The following is a 13,441-nucleotide window of genomic DNA, read 5'->3' as shown; positions in this document are numbered from 1 at the left end:
TATATTTCAGTAAACCGTCCCTTCGGATGATTCTTGTATTGCCAAATTATTATCACATTGTTACAGTCACACACCAAAAGCAACAGGCCACTACAAAACCCTGCGCCCACACTGGCCACATTTATGGAAAGTGGCCCGCAAGCTTGTGGCCAGTTAAAGCTGGCCAGTTCCCATATGGGCTGGAGGGCTCGTGGGCTGGTGGGCAGGAGGGCTGGAGGGCTGTTGGGCTGTTGGGCTGGTGGGCTGGTGGGCTGGTGGGCTGGTGGGCTGGAGGGCTGGTAGTCTGTTCTCCTGATAACAAGGTGAGAATGAGCAGACATCAATGCTTGCCACCGTCACATCGAAAACCAACAAGTCTGTAACAATCGGGGGTCTTTACTAATGGTGGGCCAGTGGCGCAATGGATAACGCGTCTGACTACGGATCAGAAGATTCTAGGTTCGACTCCTGGCTGGCTCGCTCTGTGCTTGTTTTTCTCCGGCTTATTTTGTTGTTGTGTTTTTTTTCTCCAAAGTCCAAAAGAAAAGGCAACTCTCTAGGCATTCTTCTATTTTTTCCAAAAAAAGGCACATTCTGCACACCCATTCCGATGTCTAGGGGAGACACGGACATGCTTTGGTATTGCCATTCGTCTCACAAAATGCAGGCTGGTGGGCCAGTTGATTCTAGAAAGAACAATTTCATCGCTACTCTGTAACCGATTTACTACTTTGAAGGGTGCAATGCCATGTGGTTTTGATGTCACAGGCTTGCCATTTTGAAGCATTATCACTAATTGCCACCTGGACATTGAGAATAATTTGTAATCTGCATTAAACTGAACGAGCGAATAATCAGCAATTTTGCGGATTAAAAATTGGTCTCACTTTCATTATTAACCTCACAACATGTCAGTTTTGTACCTTGACAGACCGACGATAGGCAGTTTTTCCTCTAGATAACGGTTGCCATGTGTGTTTTCAGATGCATGACACAAGTATTTTCACCTGGACAAGACCTTAATTACCAGTTCGAGGTATAAATTCAGCAATCACAGGATTCTGGCCAAAAAACTGAACCATGTGTGAATCAACAAACATGTCCCTTGAATGCATGCAACACTATATATTTCAGTAAACCGTCCCTTCGGATGATTCTTGTATTGCCAAATTATTATCACATTGTTACAGTCACACACCAAAAGCAACAGGCCACTACAAAACCCTGCGCCCACACTGGCCACATTTATGGAAAGTGGCCCACAAGCTTGTGGCCAGTTAAAGCTGGCCAGTTCCCATATGGTCTAGCAGTTAGGATTCCTGGTTTTCTCGTACGCAGCCAGGGGTTGACTCCAGTTTTTCCTCTAGATAAAGGTTGCCGTGTGTGTTTTCAAATGGATGACACGAGTATTTTCACTTGGACAAGAGCTTAATTACCAGTTTGAGGAATCAATTCTGTAATCACAGGAATCTGCCCAAATACACTGAACCCCCGGGTTGAGTGAAAAAACAGATTCCCTGAATGCATACAACACTATATAATTCAGAAAACCGTCCTTTTGGATAATTCTTGTTTTGCCAAATTATTATCACATTGTTACAGTCACAGAACTAAAGCAACAGGCCACTACAAGGTCCTGCGCCCACGCTGACCACATGTATGGAAAGTGCGCCAGAAGCCCATGGCCAGTTTAAAGTGTCCAGATCCCATATGGTCTAGCGGTTAGGATTCCTGGTTTTCACCCAGGCGGCCCGGGTTCAACTCCCGGTATGGGAATGCATGCTCCTTTTTGCTTCCCTCCTCAAAAATCCAGCAAATCTTCCTGCACCAGAAGTGACTTTTTGGCCAGCAGTAGAGCTACAGAACCCTGATATGTCGAGGTTCTGACTAGTCCTTAGCCCCTTCGATAGCTCAGCTGGTAGAGCGGAGGACTGTAGGTTGGAGTGTTGGCCATCCTTAGGTCGCTGGTTCAACTCCGGCTCGAAGGAGGTGTTTTTTTCATGTTCCCACCAATGTTTTGGCTTGGAGCTGGCTTTCTCACAGCTGTCAGCAGAGCTTGAATTCGCAGTCCACAATTGGAAGGCAAAAGAGCTTTCCCTGACCGGGAATCGAACCCGGGCCGCGGCGGTGAGAGCGCCGAATCCTAACCACTAGACCACCAGGGAGGGATGGTGGGCTGGAGGGCTCGTGGGCTGCTGGGCTGGTGGGCTGGAGGGCTGGAGGGCTGGTAGTCTGTTCTCCTGATAACAAGGTGAGAATGAGCAGACATCAATGCTTGCCACCGTCACATCGAAAACCAACAAGTCTGTAACAATCGGGGGTCTTTACTTTTGGTGGGCCAGTGGCGCAATGGATAACGCGTCTGACTACGGATCAGAAGATTCTAGGTTCGACTCCTGGCTGGCTCGCTCTGTGCTTGTTTTTCTCCGGCTTATTTTGTTGTTGTGTTTTTTTTCTCCAAAGTCCAAAAGAAAAGGCAACTCTCTAGGCATTCTTCTATTTTTTCCAAAAAAAGGCACATTCTGCACACCCATTCCGATGTCTAGGGGAGACACGGACATGCAGTCTTACAAAATGCAGGCTGGTGGGCCAGTTGATTCTAGAATGAACAATTTCATCGCTACTCTGTAACCGCTTTACTACTTTGAAGGGTGCAATGCCATGTGGTTTTGATGTCACAGGCTTGCCATTTTGAAGCCTTATCACTAATTGCCACCTGGACATTGAGAATAATTTGTAATCTGCATTAAACTGAACGAGCGAATAATCAGCATATTAAAAATTGGTCTCACTTTCATTATTAACCTCACAACATGTCAGTTTTGTACCTTGACAGACCGACGATAGGCAGTTTTTCCTCTAGATAACGGTTGCCATGTGGGTTTTCAGATGCATGACACAAGTATTTTCACCTGGACAAGACCTTAATTACCAGTTCGAGGTATAAATTCAGCAATCACAGGATTCTGGCCAAAAAACTGAACCATGTGTGAGTCAACAAACATGTCCCTTGAATGCATGCAACACTATATATTTCAGTAAACCGTCCCTTCGGATGATTCTTGTATTGCCAAATTATTATCACATTGTTACAGTCACACACCAAAAGCAACAGGCCACTACAAAACCCTGCGCCCACACTGGCCACATTTATGGAAAGTGGCCCGCAAGCTTGTGGCCAGTTAAAGCTGGCCAGTTCCCATATGGGCTGGAGGGCTCGTGGGCTGGTGGGCAGGAGGGCTGGAGGGCTGTTGGGCTGTTGGGCTGGTGGGCTGGTGGGCTGGTGGGCTGGTGGGCTGGAGGGCTGGTAGTCTGTTCTCCTGATAACAAGGTGAGAATGAGCAGACATCAATGCTTGCCACCGTCACATCGAAAACCAACAAGTCTGTAACAATCGGGGGTCTTTACTAATGGTGGGCCAGTGGCGCAATGGATAACGCGTCTGACTACGGATCAGAAGATTCTAGGTTCGACTCCTGGCTGGCTCGCTCTGTGCTTGTTTTTCTCCGGCTTATTTTGTTGTTGTGTTTTTTTTCTCCAAAGTCCAAAAGAAAAGGCAACTCTCTAGGCATTCTTCTATTTTTTCCAAAAAAAGGCACATTCTGCACACCCATTCCGATGTCTAGGGGAGACACGGACATGCTTTGGTATTGCCATTCGTCTCACAAAATGCAGGCTGGTGGGCCAGTTGATTCTAGAAAGAACAATTTCATCGCTACTCTGTAACCGATTTACTACTTTGAAGGGTGCAATGCCATGTGGTTTTGATGTCACAGGCTTGCCATTTTGAAGCATTATCACTAATTGCCACCTGGACATTGAGAATAATTTGTAATCTGCATTAAACTGAACGAGCGAATAATCAGCAATTTTGCGGATTAAAAATTGGTCTCACTTTCATTATTAACCTCACAACATGTCAGTTTTGTACCTTGACAGACCGACGATAGGCAGTTTTTCCTCTAGATAACGGTTGCCATGTGTGTTTTCAGATGCATGACACAAGTATTTTCACCTGGACAAGACCTTAATTACCAGTTCGAGGTATAAATTCAGCAATCACAGGATTCTGGCCAAAAAACTGAACCATGTGTGAATCAACAAACATGTCCCTTGAATGCATGCAACACTATATATTTCAGTAAACCGTCCCTTCGGATGATTCTTGTATTGCCAAATTATTATCACATTGTTACAGTCACACACCAAAAGCAACAGGCCACTACAAAACCCTGCGCCCACACTGGCCACATTTATGGAAAGTGGCCCACAAGCTTGTGGCCAGTTAAAGCTGGCCAGTTCCCATATGGTCTAGCAGTTAGGATTCCTGGTTTTCTTGTACGCAGCCAGGGGTTGACTCCAGTTTTTCCTCTAGATAAAGGTTGCCGTGTGTGTTTTCAAATGGATGACACAAGTATTTTCACTTGGACAAGAGCTTAATTACCAGTTTGAGGAATCAATTCTGCAATCACAGGAATCTGCCCAAATACACTGAACCCCCGGGTTGAGTGAAAAAACAGATTCCCTGAATACATACAACACTATATAATTCAGAAAACCGTCCTTTTGGATAATTCTTGTTTTGCCAAATTATTATCACATTGTTACAGTCACAGAACTAAAGCAACAGGCCACTACAAGGTCCTGCGCCCACGCTGACCACATGTATGGAAAGTGCGCCAGAAGCCCATGGCCAGTTTAAAGTGTCCAGATCCCATATGGTCTAGCGGTTAGGATTCCTGGTTTTCACCCAGGCGGCCCGGGTTCAACTCCCCGGTATGGGAATGCGTGCTCCTTTTTGCTTCCCTCCTCAAAAATCCAGCAAATCTTCCTGCACCAGAAGTGACTTTTTGGCCAGCAGTAGAGCTACAGAACCCTGATATGTCGAGGTTCTGACTAGCCCTTAGCCCCTTCGATAGCTCAGCTGGTAGAGCGGAGGACTGTAGGTTGGAGTGTTGGCCATCCTTAGGTCGCTGGTTCAACTCCGGCTCGAAGGAGGTGTTTTTTTCATGTTCCCACCAATGTTTTGGCTTGGAGCTGGCTTTCTCACATCTGTCAGCAGAGCTTGAATTCGCAGTCCACAATTGGAAGGCAAAAGAGCTTTCCCTGACCGGGAATCGAACCCGGGCCGCGGCGGTGAGAGCGCCGAATCCTAACCACTAGACCACCAGGGAGGGATGGTGGGCTGGAGGGCTCGTGGGCTGCTGGGCTGGTGGGCTGGAGGGCTGGAGGGCTGGAGGGCTGGTAGTCTGTTCTCCTGATAACAAGGTGAGAATGAGCAGACATCAATGCTTGCCACCGTCACATCGAAAACCAACAAGTCTGTAACAATCGGGGGTCTTTACTTTTGGTGGGCCAGTGGCGCAATGGATAACGCGTCTGACTACGGATCAGAAGATTCTAGGTTCGACTCCTGGCTGGCTCGCTCTGTGCTTGTTTTTCTCCGGCTTATTTTGTTGTTGTGTTTTTTTACTCCAAAGTCCAAAAGAAAAGGCAACTCTCTAGGCATTCTTCTATTTTTTCCAAAAAAAGGCACATTCTGCACACCCATTCCGATGTCTAGGGGAGACACGGACATGCTTTGGTATTGCCATTCGTCTCACAAAATGCAGGCTGGTGGGCCAGTTGATTCTAGAATGAACAATTTCATCGCTACTCTGTAACCGCTTTACTACTTTGAAGGGTGCAATGCCATGTGGTTTTGATGTCACAGGCTTGCCATTTTGAAGCCTTATCACTAATTGCCACCTGGACATTGAGAATAATTTGTAATCTGCATTAAACTGAACGAGCGAATAATCAGCATATTAAAAATTGGTCTCACTTTCATTATTAACCTCACAACATGTCAGTTTTGTACCTTGACAGACCGACGATAGGCAGTTTTTCCTCTAGATAACGGTTGCCATGTGTGTTTTCAGATGCATGACACAAGTATTTTCACCTGGACAAGACCTTAATTACCAGTTCGAGGTATAAATTCAGCAATCACAGGATTCTGGCCAAAAAACTGAACCATGTGTGAGTCAACAAACATGTCCCTTGAATGCATGCAACACTATATATTTCAGTAAACCGTCCCTTCGGATGATTCTTGTATTGCCAAATTATTATCACATTGTTACAGTCACACACCAAAAGCAACAGGCCACTACAAAACCCTGCGCCCACACTGGCCACATTTATGGAAAGTGGCCCACAAGCTTGTGGCCAGTTAAAGCTGGCCAGTTCCCATATGGTCTAGCAGTTAGGATTCCTGGTTTTCTTGTACGCAGCCAGGGGTTGACTCCAGTTTTTCCTCTAGATAAAGGTTACCGTGTGTGTTTTCAAATGGATGACACGAGTATTTTCACTTGGACAATAGCTTAATTACCAGTTTGAGGAATCAATTCTGCAATCACAGGAATCTGCGCAAATACACTGAACCCCCGGGTTGAGTGAAAAAACAGATTCCCTGAATGCATACAACACTATATAATTCAGAAAACCGTCCTTTTGCATAATTCTTAATTCATAATTCAGCTGGAGGGCTCGTGGGCTGGTGGGCTGGTGGGCTGGAGGGCTGGTAGTCTGTTCTCCTGATAACAAGGTGAGAATGAGCAGACATCAATGCTTGCCACCGTCACATCGAAAACCAACAAGTCTGTAACAATTCCACAATTGGAAGGCAAAAGAGCTTTCCCTGACCGGGAATCGAACCCGGGCTGCGGCGGTGTAGGCTCAGCTGGTAGAGCGGAGGACTGTAGGTTGGAGTGTTGGCCATCCGTAGGTCGCTGGTTCAACTCCGGCTCGAAGGAGGTGTTTTTTTTCATGTTCCCACCAATGTTTTGGCTTGGAGCTGGCTTTCTCACAGCTGTCAACAGAGCTTGAATTCGCAGTCCACAATTGGAAGGCAAAAGAGCTTTCCCTGACCGGGAATCGAACCCGGGCCGCGGCGGTGAGAGCGCCGAATCCTAACCACTAGACCACCAGGGATGGATGGTGGGCTGGAGGGCTCGTGGGCTGGTGGGCTGGTGGGCAGGAGGGCTGGTGGGCTGGTGGGCTGGTGGGCTGGTAGTCTGTTCTCCTGATAACAAGGTGAGAATGAGCAGACATCAATGCTTGCCACCGTCACATCGAAAACCAACAAGTCTGTAACAATTCCACAATTGGAAGGCAAAAGAGCTTTCCCTGACCGGGAATCGAACCCAGGCTGCGGCGGTGAGAGCGCCGAATCCTAACCACTAGACCACCAGGGAGGGATGGTGGGCTGGAGGGCTCGTGGGCTGCTGGGCTGGTGGGCTGGAGGGCTGGAGGGCTGGAGGGCTGGAGGGCTGGAGGGCTGGTAGTCTGTTCTCCTGATAACAAGGTGAGAATGAGCAGACATCAATGCTTGCCACCGTCACATCGAAAACCAACAAGTCTGTAACAATCGGGGGTCTTTACTTTTGGTGGGCCAGTGGCGCAATGGATAACGCATCTGACTACGGATCAGAAGATTCTAGGTTCGACTCCTGGCTGGCTCGCTCTGTGCTTGTTTTTCTCCGGCTTATTTTGTTGTTGTGTTTTTTTTCTCCAAAGTCCAAAAGAAAAGGCAACTCTCTAGGCATTCTTCTATTTTTTCCAAAAAAAGGCACATTCTGCACACCCATTCCGATGTCTAGGGGAGACACGGACATGCTTTGGTATTGCCATTCGTCTCACAAAATGCAGGCTGGTGGGCCAGTTGATTCTAGAATGAACAATTTCATCGCTACTCTGTAACCGCTTTACTACTTTGAAGGGTGCAATGCCATGTGGTTTTGATATCACAGGCTTGCCATTTTGAAGCCTTATCACTAATTGCCACCTGGACATTGAGAATAATTTGTAATCTGCATTAAACTGAACGAGCGAATAATCAGCAATTTTGCGGATTAAAAATTGGTCTCACTTTCATTATTAACCTCACAACATGTCAGTTTTGTACCTTGACAGACCGACGATAGGCAGTTTTTCCTCTAGATAACGGTTGCCATGTGTGTTTTCAGATGCATGACACAAGTATTTTCACCTGGACAAGACCTTAATTACCAGTTCGAGGTATAAATTCAGCAATCACAGGATTCTGGCCAAAAAACTGAACCATGTGTGAGTCAACAAACATGTCCCTTGAATGCATGCAACACTATATATTTCAGTAAACCGTTCCTTCGGATGATACTTGTATTGCCAAATTATTATCACATTGTTACAGTCACACACCAAAAGCAACAGGCCACTACAAAACCCTGCGCCCACACTGGCCACATTTATGGAAAGTGGCCCACAAGCTTGTGGCCAGTTAAAGCTGGCCAGTTCCCATATGGTCTAGCAGTTAGGATTCCTGGTTTTCTCGTACGCAGCCAGGGGTTGACTCCAGTTTTTCCTCTAGATAAAGGTTGCCGTGTGTGTTTTCAAATGGATGACACGAGTATTTTCACTTGGACAAGAGCTTAATTACCAGTTTGAGGAATCAATTCTGCAATCACAGGAATCTGCCCAAATACACTGAACCCCCGGGTTGAGTGAAAAAACAGATTCCCTGAATGCATACAACACTATATAATTCAGAAAACCGTCCTTTTGGATTAATTCTTGTTTTGCCAAATTATTATCACATTGTTACAGTCACAGAACTAAAGCAACAGGCCACTACAAGGTCCTGCGCCCACGCTGACCACATGTATGGAAAGTGCGCCAGAAGCCCATGGCCAGTTTAAAGTGTCCAGATCCCATATGGTCTAGCGGTTAGGATTCCTGGTTTTCACCCAGGCGGCCCGGGTTCAACTCCCGGTATGGGAATGCATGCTCCTTTTTGCTTCCCTCCTCAAAAATCCAGCAATTCTTCCTGCACCAGAAGTGACTTTTTGGCCAGCAGTAGAGCTCCAGAACCCTGATATGTCGAGGTTCTGACTAGTCCTTAGCCCCTTCGATAGCTCAGCTGGTAGAGCGGAGGACTGTAGGTTGGAGTGTTGGCCATCCTTAGGTCGCTGGTTCAACTCCGGCTCGAAGGAGGTGTTTTTTTCATGTTCCCACCAATGTTTTGGCTTGGAGCTGGCTTTCTCACAGCTGTCAGCAGAGCTTGAATTCGCAGTCCACAATTGGAAGGCAAAAGAGCTTTCCCTGACCGGGAATCGAACCCGGGCCGCGGCGGTGAGAGCGCCGAATCCTAACCACTAGACCACCAGGGAGGGATGGTGGGCTGGAGGGCTCGTGGGCTGCTGGGCTGGTGGGCTGGAGGGCTGGAGGGCTGGTAGTCTGTTCTCCTGATAACAAGGTGAGAATGAGCAGACATCAATGCTTGCCACCGTCACATCGAAAACCAACAAGTCTGTAACAATCGGGGGTCTTTACTTTTGGTGGGCCAGTGGCGCAATGGATAACGCGTCTGACTACGGATCAGAAGATTCTAGGTTCGACTCCTGGCTGGCTCGCTCTGTGCTTGTTTTTCTCCGGCTTATTTTGTTGTTGTGTTTTTTTTCTCCAAAGTCCAAAAGAAAAGGCAACTCTCTAGGCATTCTTCTATTTTTTCCAAAAAAAGGCACATTCTGCACACCCATTCCGATGTCTAGGGGAGACACGGACATGCAGTCTTACAAAATGCAGGCTGGTGGGCCAGTTGATTCTAGAATGAACAATTTCATCGCTACTCTGTAACCGCTTTACTACTTTGAAGGGTGCAATGCCATGTGGTTTTGATGTCACAGGCTTGCCATTTTGAAGCCTTATCACTAATTGCCACCTGGACATTGAGAATAATTTGTAATCTGCATTAAACTGAACGAGCGAATAATCAGCATATTAAAAATTGGTCTCACTTTCATTATTAACCTCACAACATGTCAGTTTTGTACCTTGACAGACCGACGATAGGCAGTTTTTCCTCTAGATAACGGTTGCCATGTGTGTTTTCAGATGCATGACACAAGTATTTTCACCTGGACAAGACCTTAATTACCAGTTCGAGGTATAAATTCAGCAATCACAGGATTCTGGCCAAAAAACTGAACCATGTGTGAGTCAACAAACATGTCCCTTGAATGCATGCAACACTATATATTTCAGTAAACCGTCCCTTCGGATGATTCTTGTATTGCCAAATTATTATCACATTGTTACAGTCACACACCAAAAGCAACAGGCCACTACAAAACCCTGCGCCCACACTGGCCACATTTATGGAAAGTGGCCCGCAAGCTTGTGGCCAGTTAAAGCTGGCCAGTTCCCATATGGGCTGGAGGGCTCGTGGGCTGGTGGGCAGGAGGGCTGGAGGGCTGTTGGGCTGGTGGGCTGGTGGGCTGGTGGGCTGGAGGGCTGGTGGGCTGGAGGGCTGGTAGTCTGTTCTCCTGATAACAAGGTGAGAATGAGCAGACATCAATGCTTGCCACCGTCACATCGAAAACCAACAAGTCTGTAACAATCGGGGGTCTTTACTAATGGTGGGCCAGTGGCGCAATGGATAACGCGTCTGACTACGGATCAGAAGATTCTAGGTTCGACTCCTGGCTGGCTCGCTCTGTGCTTGTTTTTCTCCGGCTTATTTTGTTGTTGTGTTTTTTTTCTCCAAAGTCCAAAAGAAAAGGCAACTCTCTAGGCATTCTTCTATTTTTTCCAAAAAAAGGCACATTCTGCACACCCATTCCGATGTCTAGGGGAGACACGGACATGCTTTGGTATTGCCATTCGTCTCACAAAATGCAGGCTGGTGGGCCAGTTGATTCTAGAAAGAACAATTTCATCGCTACTCTGTAACCGCTTTACTACTTTGAAGGGTGCAATGCCATGTGGTTTTTATGTCACAGGCTTGCCATTTTGAAGCATTATCACTAATTGCCACCTGGACATTGAGAATAATTTGTAATCTGCATTAAACTGAACGAGCGAATAATCAGCAATTTTGCGGATTAAAAATTGGTCTCACTTTCATTATTAACCTCACAACATGTCAGTTTTGTACCTTGACAGACCGACGATAGGCAGTTTTTCCTCTAGATAACGGTTGCCATGTGTGTTTTCAGATGCATGACACAAGTATTTTCACCTGGACAAGACCTTAATTACCAGTTCGAGGTATAAATTCAGCAATCACAGGATTCTGGCCAAAAAACTGAACCATGTGTGAATCAACAAACATGTCCCTTGAATGCATGCAACACTATATATTTCAGTAAACCGTCCCTTCGGATGATTCTTGTATTGCCAAATTATTATCACATTGTTACAGTCACACACCAAAAGCAACAGGCCACTACAAAACCCTGCGCCCACACTGGCCACATTTATGGAAAGTGGCCCACAAGCTTGTGGCCAGTTAAAGCTGGCCAGTTCCCATATGGTCTAGCAGTTAGGATTCCTGGTTTTCTTGTACGCAGCCAGGGGTTGACTCCAGTTTTTCCTCTAGATAAAGGTTGCCGTGTGTGTTTTCAAATGGATGACACGAGTATTTTCACTTGGACAAGAGCTTAATTACCAGTTTGAGGAATCAATTCTGCAATCACAGGAATCTGCCCAAATACACTGAACCCCCGGGTTGAGTGAAAAAACAGATTCCCTGAATGCATACAACACTATATAATTCAGAAAACCGTCCTTTTGGATAATTCTTGTTTTGCCAAATTATTATCACATTGTTACAGTCACAGAACTAAAGCAACAGGCCACTACAAGGTCCTGCGCCCACGCTGACCACATGTATGGAAAGTGCGCCAGAAGCCCATGGCCAGTTTAAAGTGTCCAGATCCCATATGGTCTAGCGGTTAGGATTCCTGGTTTTCTCCCAGGCGGCCCGGGTTCAACTCCCCGGTATGGGAATGCGTGCTCCTTTTTGCTTCCCTCCTCAAAAATCCAGCAAATCTTCCTGCACCAGAAGTGACTTTTTGGCCAGCAGTAGAGCTACAGAACCCTGATATGTCGAGGTTCTGACTAGCCCTTAGCCCCTTCGATAGCTCAGCTGGTAGAGCGGAGGACTGTAGGTTGGAGTGTTGGCCATCCTTAGGTCGCTGGTTCAACTCCGGCTCGAAGGAGGTGTTTTTTTCATGTTCCCACCAATGTTTTGGCTTGGAGCTGGCTTTCTCACATCTGTCAGCAGAGCTTGAATTCGCAGTCCACAATTGGAAGGCAAAAGAGCTTTCCCTGACCGGGAATCGAACCCGGGCCGCGGCGGTGAGAGCGCCGAATCCTAACCACTAGACCACCAGGGAGGGATGGTGGGCTGGAGGGCTCGTGGGCTGCTGGGCTGGTGGGCTGGAGGGCTGGAGGGCTGGAGGGCTGGTAGTCTGTTCTCCTGATAACAAGGTGAGAATGAGCAGACATCAATGCTTGCCACCGTCACATCGAAAACCAACAAGTCTGTAACAATCGGGGGTCTTTACTTTTGGTGGGCCAGTGGCGCAATGGATAACGCGTCTGACTACGGATCAGAAGATTCTAGGTTCAACTCCTGGCTGGCTCGCTCTGTGCTTGTTTTTCTCCGGCTTATTTTGTTGTTGTGTTTTTTTACTCCAAAGTCCAAAAGAAAAGGCAACTCTCTAGGCATTCTTCTATTTTTTCCAAAAAAAGGCACATTCTGCACACCCATTCCGATGTCTAGGGGAGACACGGACATGCTTTGGTATTGCCATTCGTCTCACAAAATGCAGGCTGGTGGGCCAGTTGATTCTAGAATGAACAATTTCATCGCTACTCTGTAACCGCTTTACTACTTTGAAGGGTGCAATGCCATGTGGTTTTGATGTCACAGGCTTGCCATTTTGAAGCCTTATCACTAATTGCCACCTGGACATTGAGAATAATTTGTAATCTGCATTAAACTGAACGAGCGAATAATCAGCATATTAAAAATTGGTCTCACTTTCATTATTAACCTCACAACATGTCAGTTTTGTACCTTGACAGACCGACGATAGGCAGTTTTTCCTCTAGATAACGGTTGCCATGTGTGTTTTCAGATGCATGACACAAGTATTTTCACCTGGACAAGACCTTAATTACCAGTTCGAGGTATAAATTCAGCAATCACAGGATTCTGGCCAAAAAACTGAACCATGTGTGAGTCAACAAACATGTCCCTTGAATGCATGCAACACTATATATTTCAGTAAACCGTCCCTTCGGATGATTCTTGTATTGCCAAATTATTATCACATTGTTACAGTCACACACCAAAAGCAACAGGCCACTACAAAACCCTGCGCCCACACTGGCCACATTTATGGAAAGTGGCCCACAAGCTTGTGGCCAGTTAAAGCTGGCCAGTTCCCATATGGTCTAGCAGTTAGGATTCCTGGTTTTCTTGTACGCAGCCAGGGGTTGACTCCAGTTTTTCCTCTAGATAAAGGTTACCGTGTGTGTTTTCAAATGGATGACACGAGTATTTTCACTTGGACAAGAGCTTAATTACCAGTTTGAGGAATCAATTCTGCAATCACAGGAATCTGCCCAAATACACTGAACCCCCGGGTTG

At 46.5% G+C, this 13,441-nt stretch overlaps 12 non-coding genes across 12 annotated transcripts; all 12 read left to right on the top strand.

Annotated features, from left to right (window-relative positions):
* Positions 1-386: 386 nt before the first annotated feature.
* trnar-acg (transfer RNA arginine (anticodon ACG)) lies at positions 387-459 on the top strand. Its single transcript has one exon. It is a non-coding gene; the product is annotated as a tRNA-Arg (tRNA).
* Positions 460-1,683: 1,224 nt separating this feature from the next.
* trnae-uuc (transfer RNA glutamic acid (anticodon UUC)) lies at positions 1,684-1,755 on the top strand. Its single transcript has one exon. It is a non-coding gene; the product is annotated as a tRNA-Glu (tRNA).
* Positions 1,756-1,879: 124 nt separating this feature from the next.
* On the top strand, positions 1,880-1,967 carry trnay-gua (transfer RNA tyrosine (anticodon GUA)). The gene is given in 2 exon segments: positions 1,880-1,916; positions 1,932-1,967. It is a non-coding gene; the product is annotated as a tRNA-Tyr (tRNA).
* A 347-nt stretch (positions 1,968-2,314) lies between these two features.
* trnar-acg (transfer RNA arginine (anticodon ACG)) lies at positions 2,315-2,387 on the top strand. The gene has a single exon. It is a non-coding gene; the product is annotated as a tRNA-Arg (tRNA).
* Positions 2,388-3,394: 1,007 nt separating this feature from the next.
* trnar-acg (transfer RNA arginine (anticodon ACG)) lies at positions 3,395-3,467 on the top strand. Its single transcript has one exon. It is a non-coding gene; the product is annotated as a tRNA-Arg (tRNA).
* A 1,421-nt stretch (positions 3,468-4,888) lies between these two features.
* Positions 4,889-4,976, top strand: trnay-gua (transfer RNA tyrosine (anticodon GUA)). Its single transcript is given in 2 exon segments — positions 4,889-4,925; positions 4,941-4,976. It is a non-coding gene; the product is annotated as a tRNA-Tyr (tRNA).
* Positions 4,977-5,331: 355 nt separating this feature from the next.
* On the top strand, positions 5,332-5,404 carry trnar-acg (transfer RNA arginine (anticodon ACG)). Its single transcript has one exon. It is a non-coding gene; the product is annotated as a tRNA-Arg (tRNA).
* Positions 5,405-8,709: 3,305 nt separating this feature from the next.
* On the top strand, positions 8,710-8,781 carry trnae-uuc (transfer RNA glutamic acid (anticodon UUC)). Its single transcript has one exon. It is a non-coding gene; the product is annotated as a tRNA-Glu (tRNA).
* A 124-nt stretch (positions 8,782-8,905) lies between these two features.
* On the top strand, positions 8,906-8,993 carry trnay-gua (transfer RNA tyrosine (anticodon GUA)). Its single transcript is given in 2 exon segments — positions 8,906-8,942; positions 8,958-8,993. It is a non-coding gene; the product is annotated as a tRNA-Tyr (tRNA).
* A 347-nt stretch (positions 8,994-9,340) lies between these two features.
* trnar-acg (transfer RNA arginine (anticodon ACG)) lies at positions 9,341-9,413 on the top strand. The gene has a single exon. It is a non-coding gene; the product is annotated as a tRNA-Arg (tRNA).
* A 1,007-nt stretch (positions 9,414-10,420) lies between these two features.
* Positions 10,421-10,493, top strand: trnar-acg (transfer RNA arginine (anticodon ACG)). The gene has a single exon. It is a non-coding gene; the product is annotated as a tRNA-Arg (tRNA).
* A 1,421-nt stretch (positions 10,494-11,914) lies between these two features.
* trnay-gua (transfer RNA tyrosine (anticodon GUA)) lies at positions 11,915-12,002 on the top strand. Its single transcript is given in 2 exon segments — positions 11,915-11,951; positions 11,967-12,002. It is a non-coding gene; the product is annotated as a tRNA-Tyr (tRNA).
* The last annotated feature ends 1,439 nt before the right edge of the window (positions 12,003-13,441 follow it).

This window comes from Carassius gibelio, chromosome A11 (assembly GCF_023724105.1).
Source record: "Carassius gibelio isolate Cgi1373 ecotype wild population from Czech Republic chromosome A11, carGib1.2-hapl.c, whole genome shotgun sequence".
Lineage (NCBI taxonomy): Eukaryota > Metazoa > Chordata > Actinopteri > Cypriniformes > Cyprinidae > Carassius > Carassius gibelio.
Note: the sequence above shows the minus strand (reverse complement) of the source record. Positions and strands in the feature narration are given on the sequence as shown.